This window comes from Pteropus medius, unplaced genomic scaffold, assembly GCF_902729225.1.
Source record: "Pteropus medius unplaced genomic scaffold, Ma_sr-lr_union100, whole genome shotgun sequence".
In the NCBI taxonomy this organism is placed as follows: Eukaryota; Metazoa; Chordata; class Mammalia; order Chiroptera; family Pteropodidae; genus Pteropus; species Pteropus medius.
Genome location: NW_024344378.1, coordinates 37,274,871 through 37,302,621, shown reverse-complemented (window position 1 = coordinate 37,302,621; position 27,751 = coordinate 37,274,871). Strand labels below are relative to the sequence as shown.

The window sequence follows — 27,751 nt, the reverse complement described above, 5'->3', positions numbered from 1 at the left end:
TGCTACTTGTCCCCTCTCCCTGCCAAAACATGAAAAGATTTTTCTTCAGTCTTTACCCTAAGAGCCTGGTGGGTTCCTGGAGGTGAAACTCATGAGAGGGTGGAGGCCCTCCTATGACTTGGGACCCCTAGAGTTTTAAGCTCTCAAGACTGTCCACACTGACCCTCCAGCAATCACTATCTCTACTATCTCTTGAGTTGGGCTTCTGTTCCTGGTAAGATGTGAGTCTCTTTATTTTCCTGTATCTCAAATTTGCAGAGTATCGACTTATCCTGTAACATCAGTTATCTGATAGATTAAAGATGACTGGTTGATTTTCAGTTTTTGCAACTTTTACTCTCGTTGTGAGGACTAGAATGATGACTTCTAAGCTCTTTTCATGTATGACCATTAACTGGAAGTCCCATGATCACTTTCACTTAGTTCTTAGCATGACTAATTTATCAGAGGAGAAATTATCATGTAAGACTTAGTTTGATGGAAGAGTCATCTGTGATTCTGTAAGTATGAACGTGACTCTTCATTAGAATTTGTTATCTAAGAATGAAGTCTTTACTCTTAGCAGCTAGATGTAAGTCAGTATTGACAGATGAATCTTAAAGAACTGTTTACATTTTTAAAAGTATTTTTTTCTACCCATGTGATCCAGAACACTAACTAAGGTGTGACTGTCACTATTCTTTACATAGATTAGGAGTATTAGTAGGTAAAAGTAAGCATCTGATATGGAACTATTTAATAAGTTTTCCAGGTTATAGTTATCTCTTTTTGTGTCACCATTCTCTGCATAGAATTTCAGCAACGCCTATTCTAAGGGACACTTTGAATGCAAGGTCCACTAAGTGACTATACATTGTACATTGTTTTCCTTGCCTCTCCTGGGTTCCTTGAATGTAGCTTTTCCTGTCTTACGTGCTTTCCAAGGACATAAAATAATGATCTAGATATTTAAATTCCTGACTGCAGTTAACAAGGAAAGTTTTTAAAGATAGCTCATTTATTTTTGCTGCATTTTCCTCCTTTTTATTTTAATGGTAAAATTTCATATTTATTAAAAGTTTGCTATGTGCCAGCTGTGATTTTAAGATCATTAATAATATTAACTCATTCTAACAATGTTGCTACGGGTTAGGTATAATTACTGATCCCATTTTATGGATGAGGGCATTGAAGATTAGAGAGATTAGAGCAGTCGATTAAGGTCACACAGATATTAAGAGGCAGAGCTCAACTGTAATTCCAGGCAGTCTGGCTGGGATCCCAGAACCCTTAAATTTTTTGCTATATTCATGTCCCACCTTATTTAAGTATTATCCTTTAAATCAAAATTTTACAAATATAAATTAATTTTTTCAGAAAGGAAACGTTACATCACTGTCATAAATTGAAGATTATTATGGCTTTCCTGAAATAGAGAGTAAACATAAATGTCATGATAAAAATAAAACGATGTTCCAAATTTTAGGTAGATACTATACTATAGCTTGCTTAAGATTTTGATCCAAGAACTGCTTTCTCTTTTCTGAAAGACAAAGTTAGCGCTTTTTGAAGTGTTAAAATCTCTGAACAAACTGTTTTTCCTTGACATAATAAGGGTTCAGAGAATATTGAAAAGAGAGTAATTTTCTCCTTAAGTGATTCAGTATTTATAAGCCCCTTTCCTTCAGTTTCACTGACTTTGGAGAAATTACTCACCTGTTAAATTCATTCATAAAATGCAACAGTGTAACATTCATCACACGTAAGCCTCCATCTTGTATATGTTTATTTGTGTGTCATATAGTACAGCGAGTGGCACATATGCACACCAAGATTATTTAGACATCCTATTATGCATAGGGATTGAATTTTAAAAATAACTTTGTTAGGATTTATTTTTAGTTTAACTTATTTTAATAGTCCTCAATTTTTTCTCTCTTGGATGCCACATCTTTCTGTCAGAAATATAGCACACAGTCCTACCTCCCCAGAGAAGAAAAAAACAACAGACCTTAAATGCCCCCATTTAAAAAAAAAAATTGCATGTTCTTACATTTTTGACACTACTCTTTTTTTTTTAAACACCTGCAGCACCCGATATTCCAAGGTGGTCTCCCATCCAAGTACTAACCAGGCCCAACCCTGCTTAGCTTCCAAGATCAGATGAGATCGGGCACTTTCTGGGTGGCATGGCCATAGACTTGGTGCTACTCTTTACTACTGATACAGCACCACCTGGAATTAATGGGACAAAGAGAAAGGGAGGTGTGTAGATGTATAAATTGTGGACTCAGAGAGCTGGCTGTGAGAGCTGCAGATGAGACTCAGTGTTTCCTGTGCTACACCCTTATCACTGTTTACTTCCTTTAGTTACAAACATTAAAAATGCATATTATTTTTTTTTTTGATGAATAAACTAACATATATTCATTGTGGAAAGTGTGGAAAGTACAGAAAGCATAGGCCAAATAAAAAGTAATCCTGTCACTCAGAAGACCATGGCTAAATTGACCATAGGCTTTCTTAGAGGGATAGTGTGCAGTTGCTTTTCCCACTTTTTCATTATCCTCTCACTCAGCCACTTTACCCCTACAGGCTGTCTTCCACTGGTGTTGTGTCTTAATAGTCCTGCAGTTGTGAGGAAATTACTGTCTCTACAGTGAGACTTCTTCATCTATAAAATTGGGATAATAATTTACCTCATAGTGTCACTGTGAGCATTACATGATTAGACACATAGAAAGCATTAAAAATAGTGTCTGCCACAATTAAGCTCTAAATCATGCTGGCAGTCATTGTAATTGTACTCCCATCAGGAAAGATGGAATGTCTGCCCAGTGGTGCCCCCTCATGTCGTTATCTCTAACTGCGAAGTCCAGTTTCTGCCCTGACTCTGCCTTTTGCAGTACTACCCATTCTTTAGGGCGTATCTCAAATGCATTCTTCCTGTGGGTTTCTGTTTTGACCAGTCTTTCCCATGGAGTTTGTTTTTTCCACCTTTGGTGTTATACCTCTAGCAGTCTAAAAACATGGAATGCACTGAATTATAGTCTTCTTTTGTGTTTTGACTTAAAGAGGGGTTTCCTATGTAGGTAGGCTGGATTGCCAGGTATGATAGCAGCCAAGGAACTTGGGGCAGATGGAGAATTAAACTGTGGTTGGTTATTGAAATTCTGGACATGACCAGGGCTTGGCAAGGTCAGGGTTAAATATGATACAACTTCTGGGATGAAGTTTAGGACTGGGAAAGGTAACACCAACAGCAAAATGTACCAATTACCAGCTTTTAAAAAATCATAACATGCACAGAAATTATTGTGTAATCAACTTGAATATCATTTAATTTGCATTTTAAATTTTACAATCATGTCTGGTCATGCCTAGATTTATCAGAATTGTGCTCTCCTGAGTTTCAGGAAAACTTTTTAGGCTGGTCCAAGTCATGGTATCTGCAGTTCTGTCTCATTCTAACAATTATTAGAATGATTAGAATTATTTCTGTTTGATGATTTTTGATTTTCATCACTTGGCTAGTTTAGAATTGAGGCCTTAATTTTACATACCTGCACCATACTTGTGTATACATGAACCCAAGGTAAGCAATCGCTTAAATCAATTGAAATGTGAAAACCTGGGTTTTAAGGTCAATGGTTAAAATACCTTCTTTTAAATGTAAGGTTTCTCATGAGGATTGACTTTTGATGATTCAGATTTCAAAAGTAAAATAACTTACTTTTTAAATTTTTTTTACTGACTGGAAGGTTAGGAGTTATGTTTTTTTTGTTTTGTTTTGCAAAGTGGCACATTAAAATTAATCGTGAACTCCTAGAACTTGTAGTGAAGAAATACACATATTAACACATTTATGTATTATTAGGTGTGAAACATATATAAGTATGTATATATGAACACATACTCGTATGTATATTTATATTCACACTCTAGAATATTTACTTCTATAAATATTGCCTTTGTTTATGTCTCTCCATTACCACAACAGTTTTAATTTGCTTTGGTTTCAAGTATATAGTCAAATTATATTCAAAATATTTCAGTGAGTAACAAGTACAAATTAGTTTACAGATCTGAGTTTATTATACTTTAAGTATTTATTGTATGTCCTACCAGCTGTTTAACTTGATTTTGTTAATTAAGTGTAAGAAAAACTGAATATTTGTCCACCAGAATCAATGGTAATAATTGTGGCAATCTTGAGAAGAAATAAATCTGTAGAAAAAAATGCATTTACTATCCACAAACACCTAAAGTTTTATCAAGCCAATTATATTCATACTACACTCTCAAATATGAGGGAGAGCTAAGCAGTGTTCAAACTCCTTCAGGGTCAGTAAATAAGATCCTCTAGTAGAAAACAAAACTGGGAAGGTACTAAGGATACCAGAGACGAAAAATCATTGTGCTGTCTGATAGCACTGGTGATAGCTTTGGCCTGTGTGCAGTGTACTTGTAAGGTGCTGCTTGCACCAAGGGGTGCTTTAGTGTTTTGTGTTTCCACATTTTGTAGGGAAAATGCATGTCTAGTCATTAACTACACATTCTCCCTTGCCTCTTTGAATTAAAATCAATTTGAAATCTGAGTGGAATAGTAACTGTTTGACGCATCTGAATTCCTTCTTTCATTCACATTCATTTCCTCAAATGACCTTTGTACTTCCTCTTTGTAGAATTTCTTTGTTGGAAAAGGTCAGGAGGACAACGTTATTAAAATTCTTTAGATCTCTCTCACTTCACCACCATAATCTATTGCTTTTTCTGAGGTTATTTATTTTTATTTTTATTTTTTGACTTTCAGTTCCTTTTACTCTAAAAGCTCTGTTTTTTGGATCCTTGTTTTTTGTGTAATTACACTAACCTTCTTTCAGAGTTTAGGTATATGCTGATTGCTACTATTTATGCAGGCTAAGTAGTCAGCACTGATTAAAATGCATTGTGGAGCTGAGGTTTTCTTATTCCAACTGGTATTAAATTGAGATACTGTAAAAAGAGAAACAAAACTAATACTGATGTGAAATGAAGTGATAAAAATGCTGTACTTGACATTTACCTAGTTTAATGACTAAAACTTATTAACAGCACGTTTGATTTTGATTCAACCTTCATATTATTAGTCTTACACTTACTTTGCAATTCAAAATTAATTTTTGGAGAGGCAATGAGGTGTAGGGGTTGAGAGCGTAGGCTGTCTGGAATTGGAACGAGGCTCTGCCATGTGTTAGTTTTGTGACTGAACAGTTATTTAACTTTGCTAATCCTCAATAAAATGGAGATGATAGTATTCTAATCTTTACCCATTATTGTTATTATTTTAAATTTATACAACATCCTTCACTTCCTTGGGATTCACTGGTCTAGATTAAATTTCAAAACCAACGCTATTTGGAGCTTTGCTTGAATCTCGCAAGAGCTCATGTCAACTTTTAATAGTAAACAACAGTCAGGCATTAAAGATAATGTCTGTACTACAATTATATGGAGATAGTGGGTATAAATGTGTGAAAATTATTGGCAATTAAGGGCTTCTTTTATTCGCCTCTATACGTACTTAATGCAGCTGTAATTTTATATAACTTAGAAGACATGTTTAAAATGTGTTTTCTACCTATAACTGATTTCCAATGTTATCTCCTTTTTTCCATTTCTCTTAACTTCCTATTTGAATTTGAAGTTGTTCTACTCTGGGAGCAGGCCCTGCCTAACACACTCCTTAGGCCATTTTAACTATCATCTTCCCAAGGGTAGGGAGTTCAAATGATTTTAGAACCATTTTTTTCTTCAATCTTTCTTTTAATCTGTCGGTAAGTTTATCTGGTGGCAAGGTAATGATTGTTTCTCTTTCCAGACTCTGTTTTTGATGGCCTTTTAAAGGCTAGTTTCCTGTGGGTCAGTTTCTGGGTCTCGATATATATTGTTCTTCATCTATATTAATGGGTTTGTCTGGTCTGTGGGATGCTTTTGGTAAATAAGTTTATCATAAGGATCAGCAAACTTTTTCTGCAAAGGGCTAGATAGCATTTACTTTTCGAGGGCCATAGGGTCTGTCGCAACTACTCAGCTCTGCTGTTTTATCTCAAAAAAAGCCAAACACAATGCACATAGATAATACATAAACAAATGGGTATGCCTGTGTTCCAGTAAAGTTTTATTATGGACACCAACAATTGAATTTAAAATAGTTTTCATAAAATAGCCCCCCCCATCATTTAAAACTGTGACTCTATTTTTAGCTTGTGTCACAAATGTTTGGCTCTACAAAGCCAGACAGATTTGATGCATGTATTGTTGTTTGGGAACCCTTGGTCTGGTATCTCATCTGTATGACAAGTGCAGTGGTGAAAAAGTATCTATAAATAGTATAGATTTTTACTATGACTATTTGGTCCTTTAAAGTACTTTATTTTATAAATAGGTAGTAAAGTATAAGACGTAGTGTTCTGATTATGTATTGCTGTATAAAAATCATTCATAAACTTGGTGACTTTAAATAACTTTTTCTTATGGTTCTTTTGGTGGACTTGGTTCAGCTCTCAGGATTTCTTGTTCAGACAGTGGCTGCAGCTGGGCTGGAGTCATCTGAAGGCTCTGCTGTACTCGATTGCCAAGATAACTGCCTCAGGTGGCTGAAGGTTGATGTTGATGCTGGCTTTCAGCTGAGAGCTCAATTTACTCTTGGCTTCTCCATGAGGTCTGGGCTTCTCACTGTGTAGCATAATGGAGTGACCAAAGAGCAAATGTTTCAAGAGGTGAAAGTCTCAAGCCTTTTTAAATGACCTGTTTTAAGAAGTAACAAAGTATTAGTTCCACCATGTTCTATCGATGGAGAGCAAGTGTCAGGGCAAACCGCAATTCGAAGGTTGACACAAGGCCATGAACACCCAGAGGTGTTGTTCGTTGGAGAGCTATCTTTAAAGATTAGCTACACACGTGCTACTGTCATCGCTGAAGTCAAGATAGTGTTTACCTTTGGAAAGGGTAGGGAGTGGTGGACAGAGGGAAAAGGATAATTGGGGAAACATTTTCTGATACTGTATATTTTATAGTAGTTGGTAGATACAAAACTGTTTCTATTATTATACTTTTCGGTGTTTTTGAACTATTTCATAATAAAATTAGATTATATACTTTAAAAAAAAAAGATTCTATAGCATCTTAGTTTTGAAGAAGAGCTCATAACTAGAAAATGTTCACCAGAAATAAATTTGCCATATGGAGGTAGAAGCCAAAAGCTTTGATTAGCTTTTTATTGTGCAAAATTTTAAACGTATAGGCAGAATCATAGAATGAACTCTCATCTTCCTGTCACCCAGCCTTAACAATTATAGACACATGGCTATTCTGGTTTCATTTATACCTCACCCATTTCCCTCTCTCCTGTATTATTTTGTAGCAAATTAAAGGTGTCATAATATTTCAGCCCTGCATATTTCACTTGTATCTCCAAGGGATAAGAATTTTTAAAAATAAATCTTAATATAACCACAATATTTAAATTTTAAATAATACCTAAAACTTCAACAATAATTCTTTAAATATTATCAAATATCCAGTAAGCTCAAATTTTCTGTTGTCTCTTAAATATCATAAAATTTTATTTTATTTTATTTTTTTTGAATCAAGATCCTAAGAAGATTCACACATTGGAATTGATTGATGTGTCTCTTGACTCTCTTTTAATCTGTTGGTTTCTCCTTCTGTTTATTTTTTCTTTTTCAATTATTTGTTAAAGAAACTAAGTCATTTTTTTGCTGATTATATCCCTATGATATTGTTGAATGTGTTCTTTTATTTCCTGTTAATTGGTAGTTGATTTTAGAAGCTTTATCACATTGAGATTTTTTTGGCAGGGTGGGGTAGAACTTAATAGGTAATGGTATGTTCTTCTGTGTGGAGGCAAAATAATGAATGCTTGATTGTCTCTTTACTGAGGAAGAATGCACAGATCCATTAATATGTAGAAAGTGCAACATTGTATTCTGATTGTAGAATTCATTTTTCTTTTCTAAATCAATAGTTTATTTTTTTATTAGCAGAAATATTTCTATAAAGAAAAAATTCTTATAGTCACTATTTGTTTATCTTTCGATACAGTTCATACAGAAAGTTTTCAAAATACAAAATTAGTTCACTTGTCTCCTATCTAACATCTGTATCTCTTTTTTACTCACTAAGAATTAGTTTTCTAGGCTCCCAGAAATGATTGGACTAGACTACCAAGTAATAACTCTTTTGATTTATTTCGTAAAACAGTCATGCACCACTTAACGAAGGTGATACATTCTGCAAAATGCATTCTTGGGTGATTTTGTCTTTGTGCAGACATCATAGAGTATGCTTATACAAAACCTAGATAAGGGTAGCTTACTACACACAGGCTATTTGGTGTAGCCTACTACTCCTAGGCTATAAGCCTATACAGCATGTTCCTGTACAAAACAACACAAGATTAAGTCAAACATGAGAAAATGATGTGATCAAGATACATGGTAAGCACAGATGTATAAGGCTGCTGTCAGCAAAACACAGTAAACTGTTTTACAGCAAACGTTTTTTTTAGTTAGTAGAAACGTACACTCTAAAATAATGGTAAAAAGTATAGTATAGTAAATACATAAACCAGTAACATAGTCATTTATTATTATTATCAAATATTATGTACTGTACATAATTTTGTGTACTATACCTTTACAGGACTGGAGATACAGTAGATTCGTTTACATTAGCATCACCACAAACACATGAGTAATATGTTATGCTGCCTTACGACAGCTATGAAGTCACTAGGTGATAGGAATTTTGCAGCTCCATTATAATCTTATGGGCCTACCATGTCTATGTGGTCTGTTGTTGACCAAAACGTTGTTATGTGATGCATGATTGTATACACTTAACAGTCTCAGAATAACTACCAGTATTACAATCAACAATATGATTACTGTCAAACGTGTTTTTTTCTTTTTTGTATATTATACTTGGTATATACACATTACTTTAAAGTCATTTGGTGTAGTCTCTATATAATTAGGCCTCCAAGTGTCCATACATTTATTTGTTTTCATTTTATTTTTCATTTTTAGGAATCCCTGCTTTAAAATTTTATTTTATTATATAATTATGTACATTATTTATCTTCCTGCTACCCTGTTTCTTCTCTTTCCCTTTATTTAACATTTAAAGTTTATGGTTTATGGTTTACATTAGCATAATAGGCCATTTTTGGTATATATTTTTATATATATTTGCATCTTCCCTTTTTTAGATAAATGATAGTGTAGTATGTACACTTCCCCCATCTTGCTCTTTTTACTTAACAAGATATCCCTGAGGTTACTTCAGAACTTCAGAGAACTCCATTGTGTTAATTAACCATAATTTTATTTAGCTTGTCATCTCTTGATGGACATTTGAATTATTTCCAGTCTTATGCTATTATATATAAATCCTGCCATGAATTACCTTCTTTTCACGTAGTTTTTTTTGTTGTTGCTAGTGTCTGTCTTTTTATGTTTTGGTAGTGTATCTTTGAAATAAATGTCTAAAATGAGATTGATAGGTCAAAGAACAAATTAATATGTAATTTTGCTGAATATTGACAAATTCCCTTTCATGGAGGCTGTACTATTTTGCATTTTCACCAGTGTATGAGAATGCCTTGTTTTCTCACAGCTTAACCCATGGAGTATGTCATCAAACACTTTCTCTTACCAATTTAATGGGTAAAAAGTTACACATTGCATCATTTTGATTTTATTTCTCTTGTAAGTAATATTAAACTTTTTTTTATATGATTAAGAATTATTTTCCCTTATTTTTCAATCACCTGTTTATTTTTCTGGCCCATTTTCTATATCATTATTGGTACATTTTTCTCTATTTTAAAGAAATTCTTTATATATAGTTGATCTCTCCTTTGTGATTAAAAATTGTAAATATTTTTCCATTTTGTCATTTTTCTTATCTTGTGATTTCTCTTGCCAGTTTGGTTTTTCTTTTAGTAAACAAGTTTATCTCTCTTTGCTTTTAGGGTTTGGGCCCATAATTAGAAAAGTTTTCTTAATTTTTAGGTTATAAAAGAATTGACTCAAATTTTTCTCTAGTATTTATATAGTTTCATTTTTTTACATTTAAATTTCTGATCCATTTGGAATTTGTCTTAGTGTGTTAGGTATAAGGAATGGATCTGATTTTATAGTTTTTCTTTTTAGTTATTAAAATATCATTCCCCCCAAGTGAGAGTCTGTCTTTATCAATATTACATTTGCATTTGTAATTGGAGGTAGTTCTTGATTTTATATTTTACTTGATTGGTCTGCTTATTCATAGGTCAATATCAGACTGTTTTAATATTAGAGACTTTAAAATATGTTTTAATATATGGTGTAGCTAGCCATCCCAACTCCATCTGATGCAGGATTTTTCTGGCTTTGTTGTATATTCATTCTTTCAAATGAACTTCAGAATTGACTTAGCTAACTCCAGTGGGGGAAATGTATTTTTGTTTGCGTTGTTTTAAATTAATAAATTAACTTCGATCTGACATTTGGCATGTTGAGTCTTTCTAGCTAAGGCATGTTTTTTCCATTTCTAAATTAAGTCTACTTTCGTGCCTTTTAATTGTGTTTTATATTACTTTTTAATTTAAGTTTTGGACATTTAACTTATGTGAAGACTTAAATTAGGTCATGAGACAGCTCATGAAATTTACTAGATTAGGTAGAAAAATTAAGGATTATTGCTTTATTATTAAGGTGCATTTTCTCTGTGTTGGAGTTATGCATGTCACTGATATTATCTACAGTAGATCTTTTCTGTTTCTGTTTAGTTTCTTTATTTCAAGTTACTTTTAAAGCTTCTGTCTTTAGGAAGCAAAAAGCTCTATACCCAGGTCCAGTGAAAGAAAAACAACAACAAAAACCAAAACAACAAAGGCTGACTGGGAGTGGGAGTGGGCCTGGGAAAGAGAGAGAACTGTACCGAAACTGAGGATCTGATGTGGGTGGTGTGTGCATTTAAGTACAATATTTATATGAACTTCTAAGCTTACAAGTCTTTGTATCCCCTCGAAGAATTTTGAAAACTATTTGCCTCTGCACATTTTTTAGTTGACATCTTACATTTTTTACTGTAAATTTAAACTGTTGCAAATGTTTGATTTCCTGTATACGGTAAACATTGTCACTTAAAAATGATACCATTACAGCATTCTTTTAAATGTAGTCAATGAAATTGAAATAACATAGCAAATTTAAGGCCTCTGCTCATCCGTTAAAAAACTATAAACAAGATCTTTAACAGCCAAATTTTAAATTATTTCTTTTTCTCCTTGAAGATGTATTTCTTTTCCCTTCTTACACAGAATTACATTGTAATAAAATACACTTTTATGCTAAGTTGTTTTTTAAAAATCTATTACTCATCATACTTCTTCCTGGCAATAAAAATGTATATACATTTAAAATAATTGTTTTAAAATTTTCTGTGACCAAAAGGCCTTAAGTGCTAAGAAATTTTCTACGGGATTAAGTTACCGTTATAATTATTAGCAGTATAAAATTTATTCAAGCAGCATAAATGTATTAAAATATTTGAGAATCATGTTTTTAAAAGCAAAATTTATTGGAAGTGCATTTCTTAAAGAGATAGATGAGGCTGTTTTATGTCTTCTTGTTTGAATATTAATTATTACCAAAGTAAAATCAGATTCAGCAATAATTTTATTCCTATTTTTGTTTTCATAGCTATAATCTTGAGAAAACTGGTTCACGTGAATAATAAATGATAATAAAAAGAATTTGGTTATAACAGTGTCATTAACTTCTTTCACCTACAACTTTATATATGCCAAAATTCATGTAACAATCTGTATTATCAACAATTACTTTTAAGGATCAGCTGACAACCGGATTATACCTTTCTTCAGCTTTGTTCAAAGTAGAGAATTGGGAATCACCTGAATTGCAAGAGAATGTGTTAATCATACAATAAGGCCATTCACTTTCTCTAATTGACTTCAGTAAAATTTGAATGGTCCTTATATTTGGAATTCCAGTGATTGTTACATCCTGAGATTGGAAAGATGTTTACCCCCGCCCTCCCGATTTTTTTTTTTTTTTTTTGGAATGTGGAAGGAGAGGGTGGCTATAAGAAGAGAAAAAGAAGAGCAAAAAGAGAAATGGAGAACTGGTACTTTCACATATTCTTAGGCAGATAGGATCAATTTTAGAAGAGTTGAAATGGAAATTGAGAATTTAGAAATTGATATATAAAAATATCCATGTTTAGGTTGATCATCCTCCACCTTGTAGAGTTCACATAATTCCAGTCTGAAGACCCCCATTCAAGGTATCTCATGAGAGAAGGGACAGTACCTTGGACTACATTGGTCTCATCTAACAAAAAGAAGCACAACAGCTGGAGATCAGCAGAGGTAGTGCTACTATGCTCAGACTTACATCAGTGCTGCCCAGTGTATTGATACTGTCTTCACAATATGTTTTACACAAGATTTTATGTGCTTATTCAAAACAAAACAAAACAAAGCAAAAATCCTTAACATTAAAGGATATCTCACCAAAGAAGATATACAGATATACAAGTAATTGTACGAAAGGATGCTTCACATCATATGCCATCAGGGAAATGCAAATTAAAATAACAATGAGCTACCACTACACACCTATTAGAATGGCCAAAACCTGGACCACTGATGATACCAAATGTTGGGAGGATGTGGAGCAACAGGAACTCTCACATCGCCAGTGGGAATGCAAAATGGATAGCCACTTCAGAACACAGTTTAGTGGTTTCTTATAAAGAACTAAACATACTCTTAACACATGATCCATCAATTGCGTTCCTAGGTATTTACCCAAAGGAGTTTAAAACTCATGTCCACACAAAAACCTGCACATCATGTTTACGGAAATTTTATTCATAATTGCCCCAAATTAGAAGCATCCAATATGTTCTTCAGTGGATAAATGGATAAACTGTGGTACGTCCAGACAATGAAGTATTATTCAGTGCTAAAAAGAAATGAGCTTTCAATAGATCAAAAGACATAGAGGATATTTAAATCCATATGGCTAAGTGAAAGAAGCAAATCTTAAAAGTATAAATACTGTATGACTCCAATTATATGACGTTCTGGATAAGTCAAAACTAAGGAGAGACAGTAAAAAGATGATTGGGTCCCTGAGGTTGGGGGAGGGTAAAAGGATTGAATAAGTAGAAGACAGAATTTTAGAGCAGTGAAAATCCTCTGTGCAATAATGATGGATGCATGTCATTGTACATTTATTAAGACCTATAGAATATAAAACTCTAAGAGTGAACTCTAATGTAAACTATGGACTTTAGGTGATTATGTTGTGTCCATTTAGATTAATCAGTTGTAGCAAATATTAGGTGATGTTGATAATGGGGAAGGCTATACATGTCTGGTGGCAGGGGTATGTGGGAAATATCTGTACTTTTTTTTTATTTTGCTGTGAATCTAAAACTGCTTTAAAAATTAAAGCCTTAAAAACAACACACATTGAGTTTTAATTCTTTTGAATAATGTCTGTATGGATCTTAAATAATGTGGTCTACATAAATTGGGCCGATCTACTTGAAGACTACTTGCATTTAGTTAATTATGAGGAACAGAAGGTTCATTGGCATATTCCTTAGAGGTGAGGTTATCTATTTCTAATAATCCATCTTGTTGGCCTTAGGAGAAAGAAATGAGCTCTTTTTCTGCTGGGAATGAGTTTATTGTACAGTTCCGTGAGTGTGTGTGTATGTGTATGTTTTGGCAGAAAACATTTCAGAACCACTATCTTAAGTTATTCATTTCAAAAACCTCAGCTGGACTTTTGAGAGACAGAAGGTAGGAGATGAAGGATTAGGGTCAGAGATTGAAATGCAGCTACTATATTTGGTGTTGGTGTGTTCGAAAGCAGTCCATGTTAGACATTCAAGAGACATAACTCATATTATAATAAAAGGTCGAAGAGCCTGGCCTATATTTTAGTTGGGAAAAATGGTCCTCTCACTTTGCCTTTTGCGAACAGCAGAGACACCCCTCTGTAGGGGCAGTGTTCTTTAAGAATTTGCTTTTGATCTGGTAATTTAAATAAGTGAAATGTGGCATATTCCCTGGATGCCAGGTATAATTCTCAGTACTTTACATTGGTCCTTTCTTTAATCCTTATAATAACCCTGTAGAGGTCACACTGGTTTTATCCTCTCCATTTTACAGATAAGGAAACTGAAGCATGGTATGATTAAGTGGTTTGCTCAAGGTCACACATTAGTGAGTGGTAAAGCAAGGATTCAGGACAGACTGTTAACCCCCTGAGTCTCTGCTCTTAACTGTTGTATTATGCTGCCCTGAGGTATTTGAATAAAACGTCAGAGAGTAGAGCTTCCAAACTGTGTGCCACACTGTAGTGAATGGGGTTCAGATGTTTTGGTCCTGTCAATCTCAGAGTTGACAGTAGCTCCCAGGCCAATTTGCGTATCTTCTTATCTGAAGTGTAGCTTTTTCTTCTTATCTGCGATGCTAGTCTAAATATTATTTTCTATATATATATCAAGAAATGGAAAAGATTGGGAGGCTCTGCCATACAGTGTAGGAGAACTGACTTTGATTTGAAGGCTTTGTGGGCAGATGCCATCAATTGACTATATGCCCACTAAAAAATAAAAACATACAAATTGACATTTTGAATGAAGTTATTAATATAGTTTGTTTGAATAGCGAAGCAAATCCGTATGGATTTAATCCAGTAGTTATAAAAGTGGCCCATGGATGGCAGATTTAACTTGGAAATCTGTATCAACAACTTTGTGTTGTAGCCAAGCACAATATTTAAACACAAATAGAATACGTATTCCTTTTCATGGGCTAGAAACACTCCCTGTAACAGTTCTTACTGCCGCTGTATACCCAGAAGCTTCACACTTTCACGTTTTCCTCCTGGCTTCTGATGGCTTCTAAGTGTTCAGCTCTTGGTCAAATCACTCATAGGAGGTGGTGGGTCATACAGTGATTGATAGGCTGTATTAATGATCTTTTGGTTATTTTCGCCAGAGGTTTGGCGGAGGTTGTGGCAACAGCACTAGACTTATCCAAGTAGACTTTTTAAATTTAATTTGGTTAATTTAAATTTTTTTCTTTATGTTTTGTGCTTTTTAAATCCAGGTTAGGAAATCTTTTTACTCAAACGTCTCAAATATGTTCTCCTCTATTTCTTTCTAAAAATATTAAAGTTTTTCTTTTGACATTTTATTCTTTAATTCACCAAGAATTGATTTTTGTTTATGAAGTAAAGTCAGGATTCAATCGTATATATGTACAGTTTTTCTATTGGGTATTCTTTGTTATTTTGTCCTTTTACATTTTTATTTATTTTCTAAAAATTTATTTTCAATTACAGTTGACATTTAATGGTATTTTATATTAGTTGCATGTGCAGCATAGTGGTAAGACATTTATAGTTTACAAAGTGATCTCCCCTGATTAGTTCAGTATCCACCTGGCATTATACATAGTTATTACAATATTATTGACTATATTCCCGATTTTGTACTTTACATTACCTTGACTATTTCATAACAGTAAATTTGTACCTGTTAATCCCTTTCCCTTTTTCACTCATCTGGCCACCATCAGTTCTCTATATTTGTGATTCTGTTTCTATTTTGTTTGTTCGTTTATTTTATTCTTTAGATTCCGCCTATGAGTGAAGTCATATGGTATTTGTCTCTTTGTTTGACTTATTTCACTTAGCATAATAATTTACAAGCCTATCCATGTTGTCGCCAAAGGTAAAATTTTATTCTTTTTTTTTTTATGGCTGAGTAATATCCCATTGTATATATGTACCACTTCTTCTTTATCCAGTCATCTATTGATGGGCTCTTAGGTTGCTTCCATATCTTGGCTATTATAAATAGCACTGCAGTGAACATAGGATGCATATATTGCTTCGAATTACTGTTTTGGATTTTTTTGGATAAATATCCGGAAGTAGAATTGCTGGATCATAAGGTAGCTCTATTTTTAATTTTTTGAGGAACTTCCATACCGTTTTCCATAGGGGCTGCATCAGTTTGCACGAGAGATCCCTTTTCTCCACATCCTTGACAACATTTGTTGTTTGTTGATTTGTTGATGATGGCCATTCTGACAGGTGTAAGGTAATATCTTATTGTGGATTTAATTTGTATTTCTCTCATGATCAGTGACATTGGGCATCTTTTCATATGATGGTGGCCATCTGTATGTCCACTTCGGAGAAATGTCTATTCAGGTCCTCTGCCCATTTTTAAATTGGAATGTTAGTTTTTTGATATTGAGTCTATTGGGTATTCTTGTTTGTTCTTTCCTCGTTTGTTTTAATTTTGCTTTGGCCACAAAGTAAGTTTCTGTGTATATGTATTTGGATCTGTTTCTGGGCTTTCTGTTTGGTTTCTGTGGCCTGTTTATCCCTATTTCAATACGACAGTGTTTTAAATACTATAATTTTATTAATATTCTTGATATCTACTACAAACTATCTCCTCTTTTAAAAAATTATCCTAGTTGTTCATGCTCTTCTACAAAATTTGATATCCATTTGTCAATTTTTATGAAAAATTCTATTTTGATTTTAATTGAAATTGTTTTGAATTTATGGAATAATTTTGGGGAGAATTGAGAATGTTTTAGATTTTCTCATCCATGAGAAAATTTTTATTTGGGACATTTTTTGCTTTATTTATATTAGGAGTGGTCTGTAATTTTCATTGTTCTATATTTAAAAATTTTTGTTTATATATTACTTTCTATCCTTATGTGTTTGGAGCAGATGTGGTTAACTGGTGGGCTTATGCCTTTATTAGGAGTCTTCTGTTTTTTCTTTACATTTTCTCCCTCACAGATCTCATTGGCTTTCTGAATCTCAACATTCACCTCTATAGAAATGAATCTTCAGTCTCTCTTAATAGCTTATTTACTCCTGTTCTTAATTCTCTAGATTATCATTGTAGACACTTACTTTCCATTATCATTTTCAATTGCAAATAACATTGTCCATTCCAAAATGTATTATCAGTGCTTTGTAGATTAGCTGAAGTTTTGCCTCAGCTTCTCTTTAAAGTGTGGATCATTTCTGTACAGTAAACATACAGTAGATATTTAACAAATTCTAATGACTTAAAATTGACTATACTTTAAAGCCTTTAGACTAAAGAAAATGAAAACAATTTGACATCAAATATTGTTGGCCATTTTACCTTTACATTGATTTTTGAAAGGGTGTTTGGCTATTGTGCATCATAAACAGATTAGGCTTTTAGACCCATCTTCGAATTTCTGCATTAAGGAAAAATACAAACAATATGCTTAAGATTGTGATTTGTGTGTCCATTCTTCAAGATGATAGAACTTCTCTTCTGCTCTTTTTAAGGTAGCTGTAGCTTATCTAAGTGGATGGAGCAGCTGCATTTCTCTATAAGGACTTTGAACAATCTTGCCAAGAAAAATCTAAATTAGATTTAAAACACACTCTCGGTCTGGAACGTTAACAAGCATTTTCAAATAATTGAAGAAAGGGCATTAAAAACTATGGCACATCTTTAAACATATTGAACTTTTTGCTCTGGTAATACCCTCCTCAAGGGAATGACAGTATAACAATGACGAGTCTCAACCAACATGAAGGTTTATCATATTTGTCAGACTCCTTCCCCTCCCTTCTAAGAAAGTGATTGTTATTCTCTCTTTATTTAATAGGCTCATGCTTTTTTTTTTTTTTTTTTGCTGCATCCATGATTACACACTTACTTTAACGCTACATAATGACTTGATACATAGTTCTATTGGTTAGCATTGACTAAACACACAAAAATTATTATAGACGTGTAAGTTAAAAATATTTTTAGGGACTTAGGGTATTTTCATGAATTTAAAAGAATAAGTTTATCTGAGGTAAATGTATCATGTTTTATTATTTTTGTAATGAAAAGAAATGCCTCTAAGTGATTGTAGTGTACAGAAAGATGCATTGACATGGGTCTTGAAGACCTGGCATGCATTTCTGGCTCGGAAACTTACTTTTATTCTCTGGGCCTCAATATGTTAATTTGGAAAATGAAGCTGATGCTTATGGGAACTACATAAAAATGACTGTACAGGAGTTTGGAAAAGTATAAAAGGAGAGTAATCTGGTAGATTTTGCCCTTTGTAAATTCAAAACAGACTTCTCATAGCTTTCAGGCTTTTAAGGTAAAGTTGAGAAAAAGCAAATTCTATTTCTAAAGGGAAACCACACTTGTGAAATATCTTCAGAGTGCATTCAGTAACATGTTTCTAGCTCATCTTCCCTTTGGGAGATAAGGACAGCGTAACATACTATGTTAGATGTTGAGAGTGATATGGCTGCAATTAGCCCCCCATTGATTGGCAAATTTGATGCTGTTGATTTGGCTTCTTTTACTACTCGTCCTTGCCAAAAAGCCCTGTGCCTGGCTCCATGAAGTAGGTTCTATTGATTTCCACTTTATATATGAGAAAACTGAGGCATGGAGAGGTGAACAATCTGCCCCAGAAAGTGGCAGAATTCAAATCAATCAGTCTGAGCCCAGAATCCTGGGGAAGATGAGTTCAATTTTGGTCATGCTGAGTCTGAGGCACCTCTAAGACATCTAAATGGAGAAACACAGTGGTTTGGAGTTTAGAAAAGAAACTCAGGCCACAGACATAGATTTGGGAAGCATATGCCTGTACATGGTAATTGAACTGTGAAAGGAAGAAGAGGTTAAGTGAAAAGAAGAGGAGAAAGTCTCTTGGGAATACCAGCACATAGAGTCATTCCTAGAAGACTGAGATTAGGGAAGGATTCAGAGTTAGGAAGAAAACCGGAGAGTATGGGCTGGGTATCCAGTGACATCTTCATGGGGGTAACTGGTTTTAAAAGGACTTCAGTACTCTCTTCCCCACTCCTTCCATGACTTGGAGCCACTGGGCCATGCTAACACTCACTGCCTTCTTCCTGGTCCTCCAGGCACTCCTATCTTCTGCGGTGTGTCTCTTCTATTTAGACCCTGTTACCAAAATATTTCATTTCTCAGATTGAGTTCTTTGCCTTGTCCCATGTATCATTTTGGGTATTCTAGCTTGCAGGCAGATGGTGGCACTTATTCATTAGTTCATTGTGCTTCCTGGTTGTGTAATCCAAAGACCTTGTTTTACCTCTGTATTAGGCTGGGGACCCTGCAGTTCCCCCACCTTGAATACTCTGCTTACCAACTATCTTTCCTATTCCCCTACCCCTTGGCTCTGTGAGCTCTACCCTTGCTTTTCAGTTCAACCTGTTTTCTAATATCACCCACCCAACCCTTTAAAACCCAGTCTTAGACTCCTCTCATCAACCTGCTTCTATGCCCAAGTCCCCTTTAAAAAGAATGTAGAACAATAAGCTGTATATAAAAGCAGTTTAATCCATATTTTTATTAGATTAGGCCTGTGTTTGGCTTATTCTTTCATTTTCTTCTTGTGGGCCTCAGAATGTTATAGAAAAAAAAAATCAAATACAGAACATTATTCAACCTTCAAAACTCCTTCTTATATTTCTGAAACTTTCAAGTCCTAACATGTCTTTAATTTTGTCATAGTATTCAATGATCCATAAGTAAATAATTTATATAAATAGTAAATAAAGCAGAATAAGCTAATGTTTGTTAGTAGCCTTTTGTAGCCTTTTGTATCCATTTTATCTTTTGTAGATTTTATTTAGTAATAATATTGAATATATATTCTCATAAATAAGGCATTTTATAAATTAAATGTTTAAAAAAATATATATACATATATGTGTGTATATATATTAAAATATATATATATTAAATATATAGTATATATATATTAAAATCGAAGGAGAAGAAAGCCACATTCATTGTTTAAGCTAGATAAGAAGATGTGTTGTGCTTTGCTTAAATATATCCTCTAATGTGTACTTAAGCATTGTGGTTCTAAAGCTACTTCAGACTTTCTCATTTTTATTTTTCTAACTCAATCTTTTGAAATTTTGCCCCAAAAATTGTTTCTTAAGTAATCATCTGTTTTCCCATTTTTTTCCCATGTTGAAGCCAATATAACTCTCAGCATGAGATATCTTGTTTTGCCAAGCTGCCAATTAAATTCACACAAAAGCCTTATCAATTTATTTTCTTGTTGGATTCTGCAACCGTCATATACTTTAAAATACAATTTCTTTAGGGTTTTTGAAATAGTAAAACTAACTTTCAGAGCTCTTATTATTTCCTTCATTTTCACGGAGAGTAAGAAAATTATTCTAAAGTTACATTGCCTTTTTCTCAGCCCGTGTTTCACTTTATTTGTTCTCCATCTATGAGGATAAAACCACCAGCTCACAGATAACTGCCTCATTTCCATTCCCCTAACTTAGTGTGGCAGACTACTGTCTGTAAGTAGGGCAGTCTGAGTGGATTTGGGCAGCTGGAGTGGAATTTAGCTTCTGTGACAAAGGACCAGTAGAAGTCTAGCAGAGTTTGGCATTTGGAAGGGGTGTTGTGCTTCATCATGTAGTGTTTGGTGTCTTTTTTTGTCCCTGGGAAAGGATTAGTTTGAGATTTAGTCTCTAGGTGAGGTTTTGAGAAACAGCTTGGAATTTGAGTCATTAGAGACCAAACTTAATGCTTGATCGAAAAGGCTGGTACTTTCATCATTCATAAATAATTTTAAGTCCTCCGTAACTATTTCCAAATCTAAAGTTTTTAGATAGTCCAAGTATACTTATTTCACTGAAAACTGGAATGGTAAGGTTACAACTTTGTAAACTGCTTATTTGAGTAGGAAAACTAAAGTAAATATTTAAAATCAGTTTTAAAAAATTGTACTGCTGCAGCCTACAAACCAAAGATTTTATTTGTTCGGTAAATTTTAAACATCAAATGATGTGACATGTACTAATGCCTTTGGACAGTAACGTGTTGATTTAAATCTAGAAGCAAAGTGATTTTTTAAAGATGCTACATAACTGCAAATATAGATAGCCCCTCTGTCCTCTGTTCTTTTTTTGTGCCTTACCTTCTCCTCCATTTGAATGCCTTGCTGTGTGTGTGTGTCTCATTATATTGGAGTTGGTAAATTCTTCGAAGGAACAAGATAGAATGTTGAAGCTTCTTTGATCTAATTCATTAAGGAGTATTGCTGATCATTTCCTCTGGACTACATAATGTTACCATTACACTCAAGGGTACTTGGTCTTAGCCAGCCTCTGCACTGGGAGTCTGTCCTTAACCATGAGCAAGCATTATAGAGGCACTACTTAACCCTAAGATACTTTTGAATGGATAAGAAATCACAGGCCTTATATTCTTTCATTGTTGTTAGTTGCCTCTAGTTCTCAACATTTGTACACCCTCTAGTTGTTTCTTTTTCAATATGACACTATAGGAATCATGATTATTAATGATCCAGTTAGGTATATTGTAGCTTGAAATTTGGAATTTATTTAAGTTAGTGTTTTATCATTGGTAAGTATTATTTTTGCTATAGAAATGTAGAGATGAATTCTTCAAAAAATTTGATGACTTGCTATTATGTACCATGAATGCAGATTACTGAAAATGTGTATAATATAATTTATAATTCTATTAGCACCTAGCTGTAATGATTTAAAAAGAATGTAGAACAATAAACTGTATATAAAAGCAGTTTAATCCATATTTTTAAATTTAATAAGCATATGAACACACATGCTTTTAAGCTAATTTCTATTAGTTTCATTCCATTTTATTGATAAAAGGTAAAATATTTTCAAATTTCTTGCAAGAGTTATCTGCTGTTTAGTAGAACAAGTAATTTGGATTTTTCATTTTAAAATTGAGCACCAACTATTTTGCTTTATTATAGCATTTTCACTTATTTCATTGACTATTTTATGATGTTCTGTATCAAAATTAAATGTTTTACCATTTGTGGTAGTCATAATTTTTATAATTTCCAGCATTCAGATGAGGTAGGAAAAAATGGAATAGGCTTATTTTTGAGGTGAAGCTATGTTTAGGTATAAAATGTAATTTAACTTTTAGGTTATTGTTTCAAACATAGATTCTGCCTTTTTTCCCCTGTAAATATCTTTGTTGGCTATGTTCATGGGACTTGGTGACCCCAAATGTGTAGAGGAATGTGATAGCTAATTGACCATTGCATATCTTTATGATTTCTTACCATCTTTTGGAACTAGAGTTCCATTTGAGATCTGAAGAAAACTATGGACTCTTTCTTGAGAAAAATGTACATATTTACAAACACGAAATTTAGTATATATTTCCAGACATTTTATGACCCCTAGTTTGAGCCCTCATTCTATATGTAGACACTATTCCTGTCTAATTTCAAAAATTAAGTACCCAAATTTAGTATATGTTATTTAGTATATCTTTTTTTCCCTTTTCTACAGAATTACGTTGCATTCATTTGGAAAAATATTTATCATCAATTTTGTGCATGTTATAGAATTTAAATGTTGCGAAGGAGCCAAGAATTCTCAGCAAACAAAAATTTATACTGTCTTCTGCTCAAATTTAGAGGACAAATTATGTGGACTGGAACGTTTTGGGGTACATTGGGTTGAATTAGGCTTGAAAAGATTGCTGGAAGAAAATGAGTCATATTAACCTGGCTGCAAAGATTAGTATTGACCTCAAACCCTTGAATTCATGTATCTTCAAGGAGAGAAAGCTAGATTCTGTCAGGATAGATGTGTAGATTAAAGCAATGTTTTTGAAACTTAAGTAATGTAATGACTCCTTTAGAAAGAAACAATAATTAATGTGGCCTGTCAGTGCTGACTTAAATTTTTAAAAATTTAGTGTTACCTAAGTATGTATAAGCACAAAACTTGGCTTGAACACTTTATGTTTATAACTCATGTGCAACTATAAAACCCCAAACTGTTCTACAGAATCCATACAAACAAAATGACATTAATAACGATAATGATATGTTGCCTCAAATAAATTTGAGTACAGTATAGGTGTGGTACTTACTGGTCACTAGTCATTATGGCATAGGTTCTTTGAGTACAACATACTCATGCTTTTGTTCTTTTTTTATCAGCTCGCAAATATTTGAAATATTATTACCTGATGTTAACTTGATTGTGAACATAAGCTGGGCATAGTATTCAGTTATAGTTATCTAGATGATTCAGAAGGTATTTATATTAATTTTTAAAAGATTAGAATTGGTAAGGTAATGTAAAATAAAACAATGGTTACCTCTAAGAGGGAGATTGCTTGTCACGGGGCAAAAGAAATTTCTGGGATGATAGAAACTTTTTATATTTTGATTTGAGTATTATTTTTATGGGTGCACACATTTATCAAAACTCATCAAATTTTACACTTTAATTCACTATATCTAAATTTTACCTTAATGTATAATTAGAATAAAGGCACAACATTTAAAAATTTTGAGACTTCTCGTATTCTGAGAATAGATTCATGGACTTCAGTTTGGGACCCACAGTCAAGGGAGACTCTGCAGGTCACTAAAAACATTTATGACTACATATGACTTTGACCCAAACTCATGTGCTGTTTCCTACCCTACTGAACTGAACTTGACCATGCATAAGCAGTGATGACTCTGTGCCCAGAGTAGAGATAGTCTATGCAGTGTGACTTACGCCACCACGTCCCTTAAGCCATCTTGATTCCAACTCAGCCTTCAGATTTTCTAAAACTCCTCTGAGAATCCCCTTTTCTACTTGGTAGCCACATGGGAGAAGAGAGAGGAGGGTTATGTGAACAATACAGAAGGAAAGGGATTCAAGAGAGCAGCAGTCAAAATATTTGATTTTATTAGATGCTTTTGTCCTCGAAAATCTTTATTTTCACAGTGAACACTTGTGGGAGTGGTCAGAATTAAAAAGCTTTCTGCGAAAAGGTTAAAATTAGTTAGACCCCGATCCTGTGAGTTATTTCCTGTTCTTGTGATTTTTCATCTTGTTGAGGAGGAAGGATAGGCTCTTATAGTCTCATACGAATGTCTTTTCTCATCTATGCCTATTAAAAAGTTTTTTTTTAAAGCAAAACATGCTTACAGCACAAGTTTTAAAAATTTCAGCAGTTATTTCATCGTCCTATCACATGAACTCTTTAAAGTTTTCCAGATTGTAGATAGGTACACATTATCTAAATGCAAACATGATTGTTACTAAATTTAAATGATTAAAATGTATATTTGTTGTCTATTGTTAAGTAACAAATTACAGCAGAACTTATCAGCTTAAAACAATAAGTATTTATTATTTTTACACAGTTTTTGTAGACTAGGAAACCAGGAGCACCTTATTAGCTAGATGATTCTGGCTCATGATCCCTCATGACCTTGTTGCCGAGATGGCAGTTTGGACGGAAGTTGTCTGCATACTTGACTGGGGATAGATTGACCACATGGCTCGCTAATTAGTGCTGGTTGTTGGCATGGGGCTGTACTTCCTCACCACGTGGACTTTTTTATAGGGTGCTCGAGTGTCCTTACAATGGAGAAGTCCTTGAGTGACTTCTCCATTGGGCTGCTTGAGTACCCTTGCCACATGGCAGGCTGGCTTCTCTGATAGTGAGTGATTCAAGACAGCGTAAGACGGAGACTGCAATGTCTTTTATGACTTAGCCTCATAAGACACGTGCTTTCATTTGCACAGTATCCTGGGCTGGAGTGGATACTGGTGTATAATGGTGATCATGAGGCACACAGACACACATGCCTGGCCTTGAAGCTTACAGCCCAGCCAGGGGAACACATACACATGCACCTCTGTAAGTTCAATGACAAAAAAGAATATTTACAAAGGTAAAATGTGTTGCGACAAAGACAAATGGGACATGGAGTTAGTGGGTAACTGAGAAGACCCACTTAGGTGGGGATGCCAGGGAAGACCTCTGAGACGAAGTGACCTTTAAGCTGAGACCAGGCGGGTGAGTAAGAGCCAGTCATGAGAAGGGCTGTGAGAGGAGAGGGAAGAACCTGTGCAATGTCTCTTAGGAAGGAAAACATTTGGCAGGTTGGAGGAATTGAGAAGGGGTCAGTACTAGAAAAGAAGATGCGGGGAGCACAGTTGGAGAGGTCAGCTGGAGCCAATCATGCAGGGCCTGGTAGATAAAGAGTTGGATATAACTGAATACCTGCCCTCCTCCCCCGACACACACACACAAAAAGAGTGGTTTATACAAGATAAAAGTTTATCCTTTCTCTCTCTTATGAAAGGAGTCTTATGGTAGAAAAATCCAGGATAATCTGGAACCCAGTCTCCTATTGATTCATTTATTTATTCAACTATTTTTTGCTTCTGCTATCCTATTGTATGGCTTCCATCCTGAAGGTTACATGATAGCCTACAACATCCTTGTAGACTAGAAGAAGAGAGAAAGTCAAAAGGACAAAATAGGGACCTCCTCCCAGCTGATCAGTTTCCTTAAGTCGTCTTCCTAGAAGCCCCACATAGCACTCCCACTTAGAGCCAGTGGGCCAGCACTTAGTGCCATGGCCTTCATCAGTAAGAGAGTGTAAGCTTTTATTTTGGGTGGAAAACAATCAACTAAATATCATGTCCCCTTTACTTAGGGGGAAGGGAAAATTGATGTTGGACAGACAACCAACAACCTGTGCTACAATGGGAGGCTGCTGAAGTGTTTAAAACAATGAAACAACGTAATGCTTTATAAAGGGACATTCTGGCTCCTGGTGGAAAACGGCCTAAAAGGGGGAGAGGGTGGAAGCAAGGAGGCCCATAAGGAGCCTGTTGAAGTAGTTCAGGGGCTAGATAATGGGCTGGATCAGGTGAGTGGTGTTGGTGGTAGACATGGGTAGATCTAGGCTAGATGTCAGATTTCAGATCTACAGGTCTTGGTAACAAGGGAGGTGCAAAGGAAGAGGAAGAATCAAGAATGAGATCCAGGTTTCCTGGCTGAGCAACTCTGAGGATAGTGGTGCAATTTATGGAGATGAGGAAGACCAGTAAGGGAACGAGCTTGGAGGGAAAATTAGGAGGTCAGTTTTGAGTATGTGAGAGTAGAGGTATCTATGGGAGGTGTTGAGCAAGCAGTTAGATAAATATTTCAGAAGGGTCAGAGTCCGTCCATTGTGTTTGTAGCCATAGGGATATTTAAAATCATCCAGAGAAAGAGCAGAGAGAGGGAAGCAAGGACATGACCTAGCCCCAAGAGGTACTAACTTTCAGAGGTTGGCTGGAGAAGGAGATGTCAATAGAAAAAAGTGAGAAGGAGTGGCCAAGGTTAGGGAAACCTGGGTAGGCAGTGCTACAGGATGGAATGTTTCAATTGCTCAAGGTTGCTAAAAGGCTGAATAAGATACATCTAGGAAGATATCCATTAGATCTGGAAATCTGGAGGTCACTGATGCTCTTAATAAGAACATTTTGGTGGAGTGGCCAGGATGAGTTCAAGTATAAGTGGGGACCCAGTAGCACCCAACTGCTGTATATAGGGTGCGAGCCTCTGAAAAACTGAATATATCGTGACAGGAAAATCAAAACCTATAGTAGACAATTTCAAGAGACAGGATGGAGCTCATACAAAGAGCCCATACAAATAAGCTTCTGCCTGCTGGAATGTAGTTGAAGATTAGCTTTGGGAACAAAAGAAAGTTCATCAAGTTATTGAACACTCAGCTTCTGTGCTGACAATTGTCAGGAGTGGGTAGACATGGTTGTGAGGAAATTGATCCAGAACAGTGCTCTTCTCTGCTTGTAGCTTCAATCAGAGCCTGAAAGGAGAAAAACCTGTTTGACATGTATGTGGCAACAACACAAATCTCATCAGTTAGATTCCTTCTTGAAACCAGAAGATCATAAGCAAAAATTGCTGGCCCCAAAAGCTATAGCACCGCCATTTCTTGTGTTTGAAGAGTTTTTAAAGAATCTGGGACAAAGCTTTCTTGATGATAATAAGCTGAGCCTGGCTGATGTGCACCTGCTTGAAACTGTTTTTTGCAGCGAAAGAGAAGGTCCCCAGTATTTTTTCCACATTTCTTCTATATAGCAGGAATGAGTAATATCCCTATAATTAAAGAATTCCTGGCACCTGGCAGCTAGAAGCGCCCACCCCCTGATGTCAGTGATGTAAAAACGGTCCACCAGCTCTTTATGTTGTAATGCTGGTACTTATTTATATTTGTGAGTTGGTTGGCCTCTGTGGATTGCTTTGTCCCTTAAATACTATAATCAATGCCACATTGCAGTGTCCCCAGTCCTATGAATAGTCACTTCCTAAGTAGTTCTTACATTTCAGGGACACCTTCTCTACGCAGAATCTTAATTTTGTTCTGAGTAATTGGGAGAGAAGGCATGCCAGACTTGTAGTTACTCTCTTAATCTGATGAGTTAATTCTGACTTCTCTGGATAGTCTACCCTGCTGTGGATGAGTGTGAGAACTTATGTTCCCTGAGCTTCCTTCTTCTCCTGCTTTTTAGGAGGTGAAGTAAGGTTATTTGGAATAGGCCAAAGAGCATGATCGCAGATATTCCCTAATGCATTGGTCTTCCAAGTGTGATCTGCAGATGAACAGCGTCCGTGCCACCTGGAAATCTGCTAGAAATGCAGTTTTCTTCTCTCTAACCCAAACCTGTTATATCCAAACTGGGAGGTGGTTCCCAGCAATCCGTGTTATAACACGCCCTCTAGGTGATTCTGTTGCAAGCTAAAGACTAAGAAGTATGCTCTAACCAAGAAGGAA

General features: G+C 34.8%; 1 protein-coding gene and 1 pseudogene across 19 annotated transcripts in view; one reads left to right on the top strand and one right to left on the bottom strand.

Moving 5' to 3' along the window:
* Window positions 1–27,751, top strand: part of ANK3 (ankyrin 3) — a 563,084-nt gene that overhangs the window by 15,742 nt on the left and 519,591 nt on the right. The gene's annotated exons all lie outside the window — the stretch shown is intronic.
* On the bottom strand, window positions 2,062–2,180 carry LOC120609814 (uncharacterized; annotated as a pseudogene).